Source organism: Cryptomeria japonica, chromosome 6 (genome assembly GCF_030272615.1).
Source record: "Cryptomeria japonica chromosome 6, Sugi_1.0, whole genome shotgun sequence".
Taxonomy (NCBI): domain Eukaryota; kingdom Viridiplantae; phylum Streptophyta; class Pinopsida; order Cupressales; family Cupressaceae; genus Cryptomeria; species Cryptomeria japonica.
The window spans coordinates 188,499,619-188,519,035 of NC_081410.1; positions in this window are offsets into that span (position 1 = coordinate 188,499,619).

The following is a 19,417-nucleotide window of genomic DNA, read 5'->3' on the forward strand; positions in this document are numbered from 1 at the left end:
CATCGAGGAGCCCTTAGACACAAGTTTGTGGGATCTCCTCCTTCCTTCTATGTCTGGAGAGGGGTTTTCCTCCTCCAAATCATCTGGCGAAGAGTCATCATTAATGACAATTGTTTTCGCTTCACTGAAGATTTCCCTTCTCCCTTAGGGGGAGTATGAAGCTTCTCTTTACCGGTGGAAGAAGAAGTTCCAGAGTGGATAATTTTGGTGATAGAAATAGAGAGTGGAAATTGAGCGGTAGCAAGGGCATTCTACATGATATGGAGAAACTTAGGAAAATCAAGGCCAAAAGAGAAGGTCGTGAAAGGGTTCGAAGATGAAGCAGAGGGTTGAACCAACATGAGGTTCCTTGGTGGGCAGAGAGATCAATAGAAATCATAGAGCTTGTAAATAAGGCCTTGGTGAAGTGGAATAGGCGGCTTGTCCCCATTCTTGGGGTCTAGGGTTCTCTAATAGAAGTTTCCAGATAATGCAATAAGAAGAAAGGTAAACAAAGCTGGTCATTATTGCAGAATTGATTGATAAAAGGAATGTGGTAGTAATAAGATACCTTAAAGCGACCTTCTAGGGTAAAGTATTTCATTATCAACAAGCAGATTTGGTTCCAGGGGTGCTTCAGTTCTTCCTGGGCAAAACCACCCTACAATTTCACCGGCTTCTCCTTACTTCTAAAGAAGCATTTCAAACTTTCACTATTAGACACATGATTGGTCCTCTTTCATCTTCTCCCTTCCAGTGAGAGAATCATCACTTGAGAAATAGAATCCTCTAAAACCTCAAAAGAAACACCCCTAATCATGACCCTTCTACAAGACCAAGAGGCCACAAACTAAATCAAGAGCTGCTCATCGTGGCATGTAAGGCACTCCATGAAATCAACAACCCCACCTTCCACATAGTAATTCCACACCAGAGCATCTTTCTTAAAATCATTAGGATGATCAGGTTCGTAACACACTTTGTCACCCCCCATAGCCAAGTCAAAGAGATCTTGTTTAGTAGAAGACATAAGCAAAGCCACATAAAGAATATTTAGGATGCAACTTTAAGAGGAAATATAATTAACAATTTCATGTGTCAAATAAATTAAGCCTGAGGTGACTAACAAGGCACGAAAAAGCGGAATTATTGTCATTAATGACTAACAAGACACTAGGCATGTTGCATGGATGACTATGCTAGACATGTGTGTGGGGAAAATATCTCTTCCGAGACAGATGCCGAATGTGGGGATTAGAGAGAATAGTTGTCTTTTCCAAACTATGATTTATTGCTATGCATGGAATTATACTCGGTCGAGTAACTCATTGACCATTGGAATAGATGGATTTATTTATTACTCTCTACTATATCCTTGTTATTATCTTGCTTATTTATTAATTGAATTAAAATAATAGAAAATGCATGTATAATTCTAGGCATGCACAAGATTCCATCTTGTATATCGATTTATTCTTGCTAAGCAATTCGTGCAAGGCGGGGTATTCTTGAATGACTAGGAATTCTGGGGAAGCGTATGCTTCAAGGTTGGGTGGAAAAGCACCTAAATCTTGTTCTCGTCTTCATTCGAAGGATTGAATTGAAGATAGCTAAAGGATTGGAGATCAAAGGACGCATCTCATCCATTATTGTTTTATTTATCTTATATTTGTATATTTCAGCTTAAGGAAATTAAAAGCCTAAGTCTTGTATAGAATTTATGAATGATGTATAGTATAATTGAAATACTATAAAAGAGTACACTATGTTGTAAGAATACTATTGAATATCTCTTTAATTGATATAAACTTGATATTTCTATCATTGCACTCGCATATGAAATGATACTATGTGACTATGGAATGATTGATGAGAGAAACAAATGAATTAATTAAATGAATTATAAATTTGTTTGAAGAATAAAGAGTATTTGTTCTTTTATAGAAGTTAGAGAATCTACGTCTTTACAATATATTATATAGATTTTTGTTATCTTCTATAAACTATTATTCTAGTTTATATACAATACTATTTTATAATGTTCTTTAATGTTTTACTTAAATGAACATTTTTCATTTTCAAATTTAACCATTTCTTGGATTATGGAATTTTATTTTGCTATTTCCATATTGAAAAATAGTAGAATATTTCATTTTAAACTAGTTCAATCCCAGAATAGTAAAGTAGGAATTGTTTGGTAGGAATATAAGCTCATTTTAAGTAAAATAAAATTGTCTCTATTATATCTTGGCAAACATGGATCATCACACCTCCTTTCTGCACTATTTAGTGATCACAAGAAATTTGATCATATTAGATCTCTTTCTCGAAACCTTTAGTTCATTTGATAGTAATTTTTATAAAGAACATTTCTACATGTTAGATGATGTACTAGATTATTGTATGCATATTCATTCTTCTACATCTTCACCATTTAATTATTCTTCTAAAAAGCTAATCAACATAATTTTTTGTTTCTAAAGTTCTATACAAGAGTTTGTGAAACCAAAATTTAATGTTCATCTTCATGAAGATAAACCAAAATTTTTGAAACCAATTATCACTACTGAAGGTGTTCCTTATATCCAATTATAATCCATAAATTCTAACATTCCCATGGCTATCAAATTTCATATAGTAGCCCACACGTATAATGTTGGAGTAATAATCACGTAATTAATTATCTCATGAGGTCCCTTATTAATTCATCACACTTAAGCTAAACTTAGGAGTGATTTTTGTTTTATTAGATTGAGCTATATTTAGAACATGTTGTCTCATTCATTATGATGTGGATATTTGACAAGCTCTCTTTTAGTCCTCTATTTTTATGCTTTCATAAGCATTAATTGTATTCATTGTAATATATCCAATTCATTTACAGATTTATCTCAATATCAAATTTCTCTTTGGATAAATCTCTCTCAAGGTTGCATAACATCAATCATAGCTGAACTTTTCTTTAGATTTGATAGGCATTTTTGTTGCCTATGCCATCTATGAGCTGTAACGTTAGCTATCAACTCCAAAATGGTATCAAAGTATCAAAAATGTGACTTCCTATCTATTTTCTAAGAGATCTAGCCTTGAGGAGAAAAATTGGTTCATCTTGGAGAAAAATGATTTTTGGGTTTTCTTCACAACCATGAAAACCCATCTAATTATTTGTCAATTTGCCAAAATTAGTCAAATTTTGTGAGAAAAGCAAAAAGAAAAGAAAAATATCACAAAATTTGGCCACAATTTTTGTTTAGTAAATTTTGGAGAACTATTTTTCTGGGTTTTGTTTATAGCCACACATAACCATCTCGGTATCTATTATATTTTGCATACAATGAGTATTTTTTTAAGAAACTAAATTGAAGAAGAGTTATGATGACTAGTTCTAGATTGGTGAAATTTATCCCATTTTTCAAAGACTCATAACTTGAGTATATGTTGTCAAAATTGGGCAAACGAGATATCATTAGAAATATGGTTTTGATCCTCATTCAATGTTGTAGGTTTAATTTTTTAGATTTTTCTCTTGATATTTTGTATTCTTAGTCATATTTAGATCTTCATTTTTCTGCTTCTAAGTTCATATCTTTTCATTTGTATTTCCAATTTAACAAATATTATGATGTTGGAAAGGTGATTTAGAGATCTTTAGATCCATACATACACTTTTTCTAGAATCTACCCTAGGTATACTTTATTCAATATTTTTTGCTTTCACATACTAGTCAATTACTTGGATTCTTTGGCATTTCAAAAGATTCTATTTGTGGGGGAGGACTTCATTTGATCTAATTTACATGCACTAAAGTTTTTGGGGTCTAATTATTTCATTTGAGTAGGTATCATGGGTTTTTTCTATTCATCCTTCTATTATCATTCTAGCAAAGGGTAATTATGAGTCTTGGTAAAAGGGCATCCTAACACATCTCAGGTGGATTGAGTTTTTTCCTGACCTATATGGAATCATCCCTAAACCAACCACACAGAGGGGTAAGTATGCTTGGAGGATTATCTTTGACCATGTTATCAAAGTTATAATTTCTAGTGTTGATTTTGACATTCTATGTACTTTGTAAGACATTGATTAGACTCACACACTTTGGAATCACATTTGGTGGATCTATGGAGACCCTTATATCTATCCATTTCTTGTACCATATTATATCACTCACTTTTCTTTATGATCATGGTACTCTTGAGATGCTTGAGTTGATTACAAGCATTTTATGCTTCAATGGATTAGAGGCTTGTCTTTAGTCCTCAATCCTCATATTGAGTCCCTATTAGGATCAATCTTAATGCCTTCAATGCTATATTCCTAAGGATTTTTCCCTTTGTCAACCCAAAAATTGACTTTTTGGGATTGAGAGAAATCCATGCTGACATCATCTCTCCAATACTTGTTATAAATGAAAGAAATGATCTTTGACTCTCTTTGGATAAAAACTATCAAATCATCAAGGTACAGAACAATAAACTTACCAAGGAAATCCCTGAAGGCTAAGTCCATTTCTTTGTGGAAAGTGGCATTGATATTGATTAGACTAAACAACATTCTATGATAAGCAAAACTACCCCAAGGCATGGTGAAAGCGGTCTTATTTTGATCATCCTCACTTACTTCCACTTGGTTATAACCTAAACAACCATCCAACATGGATAACACTTGAGAACTTGTTCCTATTTGTAGTACCTGGTCCATCATTGGCAATGGATAATTTTTATTTAGTGATGCCTATTTCAAATTACAAAAATCCACATAGATGTGAATTTCACCATTCTTATTTCGCATAGGAACTATGTTAGAGATCCATGTGGAGTGGTCAATTGGGAAGACAATCCTTGCATTCAACATCTTTTGAATCTTTGAGAGGATAGTACCTAAAATCTTGGGATTATTCTACCTTTGATTTTTCTTCTGAGGTATAGATCTCATCTTGTGTAGAATTTCATGCTTCACTTCCTTAGGACAAAATGATTTGAAATCATCATAAGAATAATCAAGTACATCAATGTACTACTGCAGTAGCTTAATGAAATTGTCTTTCTCTTTTGTAGAACAATATTTACCTATATTTACCATCTTTGGATGTTTTGCAGTCTCCAAGTTTACTTGTTCCACTTCCATGGTTGAATCAAGTCCTAATTGTTGTTACTTTTTGACATAACCATCATATTAGTGAAAAATTATTTCAAGGGAAACTAATCCTTTGGGGATTTTATTTTCTTTTTAGTTTTAGGACTTCCTCACCAGAAATTGGATCAACTTTAGCAATAGACTCATGGGAAGAGGAGCCACTTCATTCAAACTACACACCATTTAAATTGTCCTTAGTTTCCACAAAATTGATGATATGTTGATCATCATTGAACACTTGCCAATTATCTAAATTATCAAGGATGTTGGGCCTGGAAACCATTCAATGGTATACTTGTCTTGTTGGAATGCTTATGAGGAATTAGAAGAGTGGATGACATTGCCAAAAAGTCAGATCTCTCATTGAATTACCTTGGCACCATTGAAATGTTGAATGGGTTGAAATCTTCAATGCAGTCACATACCAAATTATGGTAATGCTTTAGTCTTTCATTCTTATTCTGATACAAGTTTCTTACATGATAGACCACAAGTTTAGCATCACCCTGAGCAGGTAGACTTCTAGTTCCCTTCTTAAGAGCAACATCCATACCTAACAACAAAGATTCATACTCAATTGTGTTATTTGTATTGTTAAACTACAGTTTAAAAGAAAAAGAGAATCTTTCCCTCAGGAAATATTAGAGCAATTCCTACTCCTAAACCAACTATGGAGCAACTACCATCAAACTCCAAAGTCTAGATGTCATTGGACTTACTTATGCTAACAGTTTGGGAGTTTGAAACTTCATCATTGGAAGAAATTGATTTAGCATCTTCAATTGTCTATCCTTCACTGCCTAAACCATTGGAAGAGAATGAAGCTTCTTTAGTTTGTGGGAAATATGTGCCAATTCTAGATGACTCAAAATGTATCTAAGATTTTTGGGCATTAGTCTCGACAACTAAAAATTTGTTTTCCTTCTTCGAAAGTAATTTTTGCATCACACCTTTAATGGGTATTATGGCTTCTGACCAGTCCATATTGATCTCACCCCCAACATCCTTGTAGAAATTTAATCCCAACAATATCCCATAGGAAGCTTGAACATCTGCCACAAGAACGATCATCTTGATTCTTTTGTTCAGGAAGGAAATAAAAGAAAACTGAGTGTCCTTTATCTGACCAATTAGGGGTAGCTACTTGTTCTCCATTAATAAACACTTGTCAAAATTCTTGGTTAGATTAATACTCAATGCATTGGCTACCTTAGCCGACATTACATTATTTGAAGCTCTGGAGTCAATAGCATAGTTGCTTAATTTATATCCATTAATTAGTAAGTAAATATAAAAAGGTTCAATTCTACCTAGTACTCACGATGGGACAACAATGAAGTTATTTTGAGAAGGTTTGGGAGCTTGGGGAACTTCTTTTTCTTTTACAATCTTAACTAGTCTATCAAATTGATTAGGGTTTGCAAGAAGGTATTCTACTTCAGATATTTGGACTTCGGTTTTCCTTGGCATGATCTATAATGTCAAAAGGTTGATATAAAAATGTCAAAGAATATTGGATATTATCACTTGAAAGTCTCAAATAAAAAGCACTAGGTTTGGATACATTTGAGGAAGTAGGGGGATCAGGTGTACTTGTTTATTTGCAACAAAATCCTTTGGCAGAATAGGCAAAGGGTTCCTCTCTTGGCAAGTGTAACTAGAAATTGTGGAACATCTTTCACCTTGGCCTTATCACTTAACTATTGATTAGGCTGTCTCTACACTTGTGAGCGAGTAATGACGACAAAAGCTTCACCTTGATATTCTTGTTCAACTTCCTAGTCTTGCATGAATAGAATAGTAGAGACACCAGCTAACTCTACTTTCTCTTCTTGGAAGAGGCTAGAAACATCATTAGATTGATATTGCTGTCGTGATACATCACCTAACTCATCCTTGTAGTATCCCATTGTTGCATTAGTGGGAGGAGATTCAAGAGCAAGTCTTTCTGACAGTTGAGGCAACTTGCTATGATTCTTGGCCACATAGTTTGAAGCATTATTTGGATAATTCCTACGAGGAATATCCTTATATGGAGTAGAGAAGGATTCTTGAAATATTTTATTCTTAAGATCTAGGACTTCATTGGCTAGCCTTTGTACCAAAGGATCAATTTTAGTTGAAGATGAAGAAGTAGAGGATTCTAAAGAAGAACTCACCCTTGTCTTGTTAGGATCCTTCTTTATTTTTCCAACAAAAATCAAGTCATCATCAACTTCTACGGTTAGATTATGTGCATGTGCTAACTCCCTTACATATGCTCTTCTCAACAAAAATCTTACTTTAAGCAATTGAGAGTTGGAAAAGAAGCATTTGAGATTATCCAAAGTTGGTTGAGTGGTAGTTGGGATCCAATTCTTCAATTTCTTGAACTTGGCAATAAAATCCTGCATAGGCTCATGTGGCTCCTTTCTCATTTGAGTGTGTTGAGACAAGATAGCATGAACATTTTTAGGTAGATTAAATATTACCTCAAACAGGGTCTTGAGTGTATCACAACAGTTTATAGTTTGAGGTGCCAAGTGATAGAACCATTTGTAGAAACACCTTGCTGCATTTCAATAAAAAGCCTTATTGAAACATCTTCATGCTCCACACCAATAATACCACATGTAATATAGAAAGCAGTAATATGATCGTCTAGATATTGTTTTCCATCCCCATAAAATTTTGGGATGTTCTTCCATGAACCTTGCAGAAGTGGATGAAGAGGTGGAATTAAATTGAGAGGGCCAAAATTCTACCCCCAAGGACCTTGAGCAACCATTCTCATTCATTGAAAAGGTTGAATTACAAACCTTTGTACTTGCGGTATAACCAAAGGTATAATAGCACTAGAAGCTTCACCAAGTATAGGAGATCTTGGATTGGTAGGTGAAAAACTCCTTGTATGTTGAAGCAGAGATCATGCCCCAGTAGGAAAATAATCAAAATTGTGTTTTTGCATCAACTCAAAGGTAGGATCAATAATAGCTTGATCTATTCTTCCATGTGTTTAGCTTATATTTTTTGAGTAGATTATTCATATAAAAATGTAAATTAGCAATAAGAAACCACCAATGATAGGGAACATGATATACTTCAACCAAAATGTGAAGTTCCTTGGTTGTGTGCTTGTGTCCCTAAGAGAGTTGCCAAAAATTGTTGGTTCAAAAAAATTGTAATTAGAGGATGAATAGAAAATGTGCTATTTAGCCACAGTGTGATGAGATTGAATCTTTCCTTGCAAACGGGAGCTTTCCTTCTTACTGCAATCTAATAACTAGTATCTATCTAACTTCTATTTTCTATACCATTTTCAAGGGTGCTACAATCACTTTATTCTCTTTTTTAAGAATAAATGTTCATCCAATACTCTTTCTTTTGAATGGATTCTCTTGTTTAACAATAAAATATACAACATACTAACTTAGGCAATAATAACTGATATAACTTTTAGCCAAACAAAAGGATGACTTAAAGATGTAACAGTGAATCTATACTAACCAAGAAACCTTTGCAAGCCCAAAGCCTTACATGGCCTCTCCAACTAATTATTGAAGAATAACTTATAATATGTAGGTAGCCCAAAGTATTTCCTATATATTACATTCTTCTCTACTCTAAATGATAACTTGATGTAGCACAAATTTGTCAGCTTATAATCAAACACTGATGAAAGATTCACAATAAAATACTCTAGCACAAAGTCTATAATATTCCAACTTTATACCTTTAAATCCAACAACTTCTCACAATGTACAATTCAATCTTTAAAGATAATATGCTAAAAATGACATAAGAACACTCTCACCATACAATAAAGTGCTTCCAAGACAAAGATTGGAGAACAAATCTACTTCTTTATTGATAGAATTTTTAGATTTTCACTAAAATCACAAAGTCTTTGATAGATCTATAATCTGACAAAGTTTCGATGCATTATCCAAATAAGTATTTATAACGAGGTCTCTCCTTTATATAGAGAAGAGCCTTGAGAAAATCTAGGAATTCTACAACTAATTTTAACGTATTCAAAGTACAATCCAATTTGATTTAGGACTTCTACTTTATTGACATGCAAACTACATATGTACAAGTAGACAATTAAAATGTCAAAAAAAAATGCAAATTACAAATTACAAAATATAATAAAAAATACTAAGTGTCGTGGGACACTTCTTCATCATCAAAATTCTTCAAACTTGTTGAGGGCTACTTTCATTAATGATTCGTTAGGTGCATTAGCTTGACTGGCAATAGTGTGAACCCAAGTGACTAAATCACCTATGTTGACATACCCTTTCTTATGTTTATTTACAAGAGATTGTAAATCACTAAAGATTGACTGAAAGTCTACTAGTTTGTCAATAGAAGAAACTAGAAATTCTCCTTTGTCAATTTCAGTACTAACTAGTAGGCTGAATTCTTGAATAATGGAGTCAACAGATAGGAGCTTTTGGTCCTCATCCAATAACTTGCATGAAAAATCTAAAATTTTATTGATAATATCAAGTCTTTTATCAATAGATTCTTTATGAGATTTCCAAATATCCTTGATCAACCATTCAAAAGAATCCATCCTGTATTCCAAGGCTTTTTGTTGCTCAATGTACATTTGATAGGTGAGAATGACTTCACTATCAACAAGAACATCCAGCTCAAAATCCTCTAGCTTGATCCAAGCATCGAGGTCCTTTTCCTGTACTTGTAATTCTTGTGATAGAAAATCAAGTGTTTGACCTAATTGAGATCTCACACTATCTAGGTTGTTCAATAACTTAACTAAAGAACTCAAAAGGTGCATTCCTTATGATAGCATCATGTCTTCCCATGAAGAAACAAATCTCCCATGAATCACAATTCATTCTACTTTCTTCACAATTTCTTCATCAACAAAAGAGCCAATTGGTTCAATCAGTTGTGAGGACTGAGTAATTTTATACAACATAGATGTAAGTTGCTCCAATTGAAGTTTGAGCTTGTCTTTGATCCCTTTATCCCTATTGTACCTTTTTATCAAAGCTTCAAGTGTTGATTGAATCATCTACTCTTATCGTTGAAAGGGTTTTTGTTTACTTGAAACCCTTTTGTTTAGGAGGAGCTAAGTCAAATTCATCTAGAGAGATGGTTTGGTTATTTCTCTTTGGGGAAACTAATTGCAACCAAGCGAGGAGAGTAGAAACTATTCTTGTAGAAGCTACTACACTCTATATGGGCATGGTTTTTTGTGGCATGGTAGTAGCTAAAATGGGCTTAGTGTGTGTCATAACTATGTATGGAACTTCCACAGTTGAAGTGCTTATAAAGCATTAGACATGAACTTGTCAAAGTTAAGGTAATCAACATCAAGCATTGAGGTAGTAACTTCTGAGAGGCTTGGAAAAGAAGAAAGAGAACTATAAGCATTTGTCACATTATCCTGAGGATAGTCCAGGAACAACTCACTTGAGGTGGATGAATGAATGGATATTATAGTAAAAACATCGAGAATGGTAGAAACAATAGGTGTAGATGCCAAAACAGAAACAAAGGGCAAACGGGAAACATTAGGAATAGAGGAAGAATAGTGCACACTCATAGTAGTGAGAGGAGATGAGACCTTCAGTGTTACCTCCAAAATGAGCTCTTGATATATTATAGTGGGAGGTTCTAAGATATTATCTTCTTGCAAGCCTTCTTCATGTTCTTGTTCTACATCATGTCCAACAGTTTGTGCATCAACTTGTTTCGCTTGGATGAATGTATCATCTTTACCTCTTTTCTTCTCCTTGCCTACTATAAACTTGAGCTTAGGCGTCTTCTCTAGAGTACAGGGATCCTTTTTGTTCTTGGTCCCGAGTTTAGACCTTTTCCTAGGAGGTCTTGTAGTATCTTCCTCGGATCATATCTTTAAGAACTTCAATCTGATTCCTTTCTTTTGCAACCAAACATTGGTATTGGTAAGAATGTATTGGAATCTTTCTCTAATGGAGGTGCATTCCTTTTGAAACCATTCGATCCTAGGGAGAGGAGTCTCGATAATATTACCTTGTACATATTTAGGATCCACTACATCATCTTCATTCTCCATGGTGTCAGGAATATCTACCAGGTCAATATTCTCAATCTACTCAAGTGTGACCTGACTGCAATCCAATCTCCTCACATCTTCATCAATCCTGCATTATGCCCAGATATCCTCAATCCTATGCACATGAGTATAATAATTTTTTAGTTTCTCCTTCATTCAATGGTAGTAAAAGTCTTCTCTCCTCTTGAATCTTTTCATGGTTACCTATTTCTCTCATTTTCCATTTGCTTGGCCTTATATGACATGATCACTAAGTAGCAACCAATTGTAAGAGAAAATTTGAAGTCGACTTTATGTGCTTCAGATTACTGACCATGAACAATTATGATTTATCAGCTTAACTCCATTAGGACAATCTTATCAATAGGATACCTTGGCAACATGAAGGGTTCTCCTTCATAACAACCAATCTCAATGTAGGAAAATATGGAAAATTAAAGAAAAAGACATCCATACTTCTTCACTATGTTTCATGCATCCTCTGAAACTCTTCTTTTTTCCAAGCTTTGATCAAGTGAGCTCATCAGTGCTCTAAAGAAATAATCGTTGATCATTTGATAGTGATTTAGTCTCTGTTTGTATGCCAACTAGGGGTAATACTTATAATAGGGACAACATTTATATCTCCCTTTGTTGTGAGACGTGGAAAATGTCTAATTTATGCAACAACATATACCAGATATGAAATAAAAAAATTTATAATAGTGGTCACTTGGGAAAGTTGTTCATAGATAGAATCACTGATTATCTCTCCCTAGTAGATCATATCCCTACCCTTCCTAATTACTTGAATGAATTGGTACATCCAATATTGAAAGATATGTGAGCTAGGAATGCCTTTGGCCTTGCTTAGGAGAGTTATCATATCTCCTATTTCTTCCCTAAAATCACTTATGTTCAGGAACTTAGGCCACCTAGTGATTGTTGGCCTAGATGCTTTGAGCATATTAGTGCTTATTCTTTGCTTACAATTTTCTATGTTCTTATCATAGTACTCTTGAGCCATATCAAAATAAACATCTACATATTCCTCTACATCTGGACACCTAAATATTATGTCAAAGAATCGACATCCGAGTCTAATAACCACCTTCCCATTTGAGTCTTTTACGCTCATTTCTTTGTCAAAGTGAGTCGTTGCTACCAAAATAAACTCAGGATCATGAGCCGCAATAGGAAATGATGCAACTAGGTAAAGGCCACTATTGATAAGTGCAAGCATGTTGAATCTTTATGGTGATTTCTTTGTCTGTTGCAAGAATTTGAATATATCCACATGCCCGATTTCAGTGCCCATGATGTATTTGACATTTGAGGAAATTGAGCTCTCGAGGAATATGTTCAACTATATTTTATATTTGTACTTCATAATTTTGCTCGGTGATGGCTCTAACATCTAATGTTGTGAGATTGTTTGACAAAAATCCCTCTAAAGTTAGAAAAAATCATGATTTGATAAAACTTGTAAATCAGGTTTTGAAACCCAATTTGCAACAATGGAAGAGCCTAAATGGGTTTTAAAATCTGAGTTGCAAGTGACTATGACAAAAACAGTGAAAAGATGTAAATCAAGTTTCAAAACCCTGTTTGCATCTAAGGGGTTTTAACATGCAAATCGAGTTTTGAAACTTAATTTGAAAGTCAACAAGAACTTGAAAATCAATTAAAGGTGCTCATTGGGTTTTAAAACCCGATGAGCGAATGGGATGGACCGAATATAAAAAATGTTTTCACTAGGTTTTGAAACTCGATGAACATATTTTGAAGCCTTGGTACTCATCAGGTTTCAAAATTGAGAGAACACCTTTTGGTAAAACTTTGGTTTTACCATGTGTTGGTCAAAGTTTGAAACTTGACCAACACGTTATTTGTGTTGCCTTTGGAAAGATCTTCATTGTTGGTTAGGTTTTAAAACCTGGTCAAGAACGAAAGGGAAACTTGTATACCAGTGTTGGGCAAGGTTCATATTCTACCCAACATGAGTTAGGTGCTAGAAAAAATGTGAATCATGTCCAACACTTAGGGTTTTTTGAGGTAAAATCAAAGGCTTTGGTGTTGGGCAAGGTGTACACCCCGAGTAACACAACATAAGTGTTGGTCAGGGCATAAGCCCCGTATAATACCATTATCTATAGATAGAACTTGTGGTGTAATTCAGACTTCTAAGCCAAAATCACACCCAAAAAGGACACAACAACAAGAAAACACAAAAAGGAAAAAGCAAACCCTTTGACATAAAAACAAAGAAAAATACCTAGAAAAAATTGCAAGAAGCTTGCTCAAATCTGAAGCTCAAAGGAGATAGTGAGGTTCCTAAGGAGATGATTTAGAAGAAAACATCAAAAATAAAATGATTAAAAAGACATAAAAAGGGATATAAATGAGTCCCATCAAAACTCAAAAACCTAAGTCATTAATGCAAATCATAGGAATTAATGAGATACACTTTGGGTTTTGAAACTTGATGTGCATCTAATTGCACATCGGGTTTCAAAACCCAAAGTGCAATTGAATTTGCGAATACTAAACAAGACTTGTAATTTGGGTTCCAAAAATAGAATTACAATTAACACATGATAGACTATCTTTACAAAAAAAGACTAAAAAAAGAACCCCTAAAAACAACAGACACAAGTTTCAAAGAACCATTCTAATGGACTAAAATACACATTGAGAACCAACTTAGAGATTTCAGACCATGAAATTGGAAATTATTTAGAGGGTATACTCAATTCTGGACTTATTTAGAATTGAGGATAACACCTGGTTCGTTGCATCCTCATCCTTTGTGGACATAGAAACACTTGAGAAATTTTCAAAGGCATACACTATTTGGATTTGGATTCCTGATTCTTCCATTTTATGGGAACAACTTCTTATTTTACCACTGGATTTGCTTCTTCTTAAGGGGAGAAATGTTGTTTGTAGGCAATGGATCTTGATTTGTCTTTAGGTGTTCATCATTGGCACAAGAGCTAAGTTTTTTTATGGGGGGTATAACTATCCTTATTTTTTCTCTCCTATGGGGGGACATTCATTTTACTTATGTGACTAAAGTAGTCCTTGGGGTCTCACATTGATTCCTCCTATCCTTTCAGTAGTGCAACTATTTCATTTTCTCTCTTTTGGAGAGGATTTCTTTTTTGGAGAGGAGTATTTTGGACCATGCAATTTTTTCAATTTTTCCAATTAAGAGAGATTGCATTTGTTTTTACATGGGTACATCATTAGGCCTTGTTGTAGGGACCCATCCACGCATCACAAAATGTTGGGGTCATTTTTTTAATCACAAAATTTTCCATAGATTATTTATATGGTCTTGCAAATCTAAATCAAGGTGAGGGATAGATAAACTAAAGATTGAGTTTAGACAAGTTGCAAATGAGTAAAGATGAAAATCGGGTTATTTACTAAAATGCGCACACACACACACACACACACACACACACACACACACACACACACACACACACACACACACACACACACACACACACACACACATGTATATCCACACTAGTTATGAGATAAGGGATAAACTATCTACAATGAGTCCCAAATGAAGTGGGAAAGTGTAAGTTATCCAATAATGACCATTACAATTATAAAGAATGATAAACTATTTATTAATTTATTAGATCCTAGATAATGAATGAAATGATTTAGAAGTTAAGACATTATTTCACTCAAGTTACCACAAGGAGTAATAATAATCAGTAGTGAATGACATCTCCATAAGTCACAGTTACCAATGGTTAAAAAAGCTTGAACATCTAATTATTCCATATGACCATGAAATGTTGAGCATATATTATTGATTTATTACAATTACTCCACATAATTTCATAGAATTTTTTTTTTTTTTACTAAATTTTGTTTCTCATTTATTGTATTTACAACTTATAGACATAAAATTTTAATGCATGAAAAGGTGAAAAGTGTATACCCTACACTCTTACCTTTTATTTTATGCCATTTTATATGGGAAACCTAACTAAACTTCCCTAACACATGATTCTGACTAATGTAGCACTCTATTTGAATGCAAGCTTTAGTTGACTCTAGTAAATATAATTTAATTCATACATATAGTTTTTTGTTCCCATATTGTTAGTTTTTACTCTAGGGTAAAATATTTGGGCACATAATTTATGTAGGTCAATTCTATGGTACAAAATAACCTTCATATTCAAAATTCAAATTTTACCTCAAGCTTAAGCTAACCCAATTTCAACTAGTCATTATATGTTAATCTCATTTCAAAAAAATCAAACTATGTGACTAGCTTGTGTATTAAAAGGTATTACACTTAGGTCATTATCCATCATTTAGGATCTATCATTTAACATCAATTATTACTCTTAGTCCTTGGAATCACTCATTATTAGAATTGCATCACTCAAAATCATTCTTATTGTGCATCATCATAATATTTTTATTGTTATATTATAGTTATATTGCCTCTGTGTCCACAAGTTAGAAGCCCTAGTTTTAAAGTAGGTTATTACTATTGGCAAGAGACACTACACATGGTGTTAGATGTTGTCATTAATGGAAACTCTAGTAAGATATTCTATCCACAATTCGTGATTTGCCTATACTGAAAGTCTGTAGATTTGGTTAAGTCTGGTGAGTTAGAACAGATCATCCAACAAAGTTCAGCATTTTGGTCAGTATTTTATTTCAATTGAATATTTTGTCTTTTGGAGCTAAGGGAAGCTTGATAAATATCTATAGTACCTTATTCTATGATCTTAGCCTCTGGTGACATGTGTTGCGCAAGTTTGAAGGTTTGGTATATCAGTTTTTGGGTAGAACAATATAGTATGACCAACTTGTATGATTGATCATTGTGTGGAATTGTTGGAGCCGATTTGGTGATTGTTTTTGTGTTCAAAGATGATTAGTCGACTTATCATAAGCATGTGCACAATTCTTTTTGGTCTACATATGCATTAGAGATTAGATTAAGCCGACTGTTCATGCACTTTTGGTGAATATGGTAAATGTTCTTGAGCTGACATGTAGCCAATATGATTTGATGTTGCAGATATATAAGGTCGATGCAATTGATCATTTTGGGTGTGTGAAAAGTGTTAATAATTGATTGTATGCAGTTTCACGTGTGCAAGTCAAATATTTGTGCTTTGGATTGATCCAAATCAGTAGAATAGAGTAGAGAAAGATAAATGAGGAAAGTTTGACTATGGTGCTTAACCAGAACTATAATTTGGTATTTGTAGATGCTATTGTTTAGTTCATGTACTTCAGTAATATGTTCTAATCCTTTTGTAAGATAGTGAGTCTTCCTTGGGTTGTAGCCCTTGATATCTTGAGCAGTGAGGGATGTGTGACTGAATGCATGTGCATTCCCAAAGTAATATTTATACTATTGCAGAGTATATTTATATTGTGGGTTCATCCCCACCGTGGTTTTTCCCTTAACCAGGTTTCCACATATAAAAATCTTGGTGTTATGGTGTTGTGGATATTTACTTTATATGTTTACATCTCTCTTTTGTTGATTTGCCTTAAGTGCTTGAAGGTTCAGGTTAATAAGATTAAAAATTGCAGAACACTGATTCACCCTCCCTCTCAGTGCTCCTTAATTCTAACAATTTTAAGTTTCAAGTATCAAGTTTCATGCACTACCATAGTTGCACTTGATTTCCCTTTTTCATTTTTACTTGTTGTCTTCTAATTTTTTTAAAATTGTTGACTCAATCATGGAGCTTTATCAAGGAAAAGACCCTCACTTAGTAAGCTTCAAAATGTGTTAATCAACATTGCATGACTTTATTGTAGGTCTAGATACTTAAAGTGAATAATATTAAAGTTTTATAGAGATTAAGGTCAAAACTATGGTCAAAGGTTATTTCCATGAGTTAGATATCAAATGTGTGGGCACAAAGATCACCTTTATAGTGCAGAAGTGACCCATGTCGACACATAGTATGAGTTTATATATCATTATTTTCCCAATTTATGAGCCTTACATGCAACATCAAATTACAAGTATCAATTAGATATCTTAGTCAAAATCATCTCCTCTTCATTAATAGACATTTATTATATATTGAATTTTATTATATTTTTGGATTTTATTAGTTACATTTTTTTGATCTAGATCCTTTATCTAGGCTGATTTTTGAATTAATTACTTTAATTGGTGTGTTAACTTAGATGAATAGAAAGAAATTATTTTAGTTTTTTTAGGGAAAAGCCTTTATTTTGTGTATGTGTAGTAGAAAATAAATAATCTTTGTAAAGTGGATAGATATACCAAATAAATAGAATAGATTAAAAGTAAATAAAACTTTAGATATATGAATTGGGTTGACTTAATTGAAATAAGATAATTGGAACAATATGTGGAATTTGATAAAATGTGAATAAGGGTTTAGGGTTGCATTCCTTGAAAGTGGCATAGACTAAACATTACTTGATGACACACTACGGTAGATCTAGATTTGAGAATTTGATGCTAAAATTTATATTTGAGAGCATATATGACTTTAAATGAAAGAAGTTGATTGTTTGAGATGTAATAGTGCAACACCAAGATTGTTTACGAACATAATTCATCTAGATTTGGATGATTCTCTTAGTATAATTAGGTATTCAATACCTATAATACTCATTTGGTTGATGATATATGAGGTAAGAAAAATAATGGTGACGCTAAGGAGCATGATGGGGCTAACTATGCAAATATTAGAGTTTAGGACTTTCTGTTTCTGGTCATGTGGGGTGATGGGGGGTTGTGTGTGGAGTTTGTGCATTGGGAGGGGCATGGGTGGGATGGGGTCCCATTCTTATTTATTTTCTTATGTGTTTGATGTGGTTGTTTCCACTTTCGGGGTGTGGTAACTTTTGCAATGGTTTTTGTTCTCAATGGGGGAGCCTCGGGTTTCCAACTGCCTGGTGGTTGTTGGGCCCATGCCGCATCTTGGGTCTTTTTCTAATTTGCATGCACAACAATCTGATTCTTTTTATACATGGGAGAGATCTAAATTAAAAAAGGTGAATGGTTGTCTTCCGCGTAGTCATGATCGACCAGTCCTGGTAATTCCTCCTAAATCGATTATGGAGGATGTTGACTATTGGAGCCGACATGCATTGATTTGTAAATTCCTCAGAATCCATATTTCCTTTTTAGCACTTGAGGCATGGATTCATCGTATATGGCAGATTGATGGTGAGTTGGAGATTCTGCTAGCCGTAAAAAACTATTTCCTGGTTGTCTTTACAAACATGGCAGACAAGAATCAGGTTTTCGAGGGAAGCCCTTATTTTTATAACCATGTGGGATATATTTGTCAAACCCTAGCATGCGGGGTTTAATTCAGAGGAAGAGATACCTTCAAAGGTTCCTATGTGGGTTCATTTTACAAGGCTCCCTCTTGAGTTTTGGCATGAATATATTTTGAAAAAGATTATTGCTTTCTTGGTAAGCCTGTTGCAATTGCTCAGCAAACCTAGGATAAAAAGGTTATTTCTTTTGCCCGCATATGTGTTGAAATTGACTTAAATAGTCCATTGTCAGATTCTTTGGAAAATTGTTTGGGCTCTTCTTCATGGGTTCAACACCATGATTACGAGTTTCTCCATTTCCATTGTCGGGTATGTCATGAGTATGGTCATCTCCAACGTCAGTGTCCTCGAGTTAGTAAAAATGTTGGTTCTTCTGTTGGTGGCTCTCCTCCTCCTTCAGGTCCAAAGGCAGATATAGGAGATAAAGGTAGGGCCCATATATAGGAAAATGGCCCAGATAAGGATGGTTTCATGCCTATTAAATCGCATGCCAAGGGGAGAGGCCAAAAGAGATCCTTTACAGATAGGTAGCCTGATGACAACTTTAATCATTTTGAGGTCTTGGACAATATGGCCTTGGAAGAAGGGATTCCAATTGATGTTTCTTTCAGGGCGGCTACAGTAGGTATGGAAATTATGCAGAAACAAAATCTCCTTGTTCTAAGTCAGCATGTTGGACCGCAATAGGATGGATCTTTTGTTATCCTTGCATTGGGGGCTCCCTGTGCTTTAGTTGACTTACAGGATGACATTGTTCTGGCAGATTTGGCTAAGGAGGTGTTGTTGGCTAGCAAGGGGCAAGGCTCATCGTTGGGTTGGGTTTGCAACAATGACCTCATAAGAAGTCTCATTTGATAATTCTTCTAAAGGTGGTCGTACGAAGGACTAGTAGAAGATTAAATCTACTGGGGATTTGTTAGTGGAATCTGGGGCTG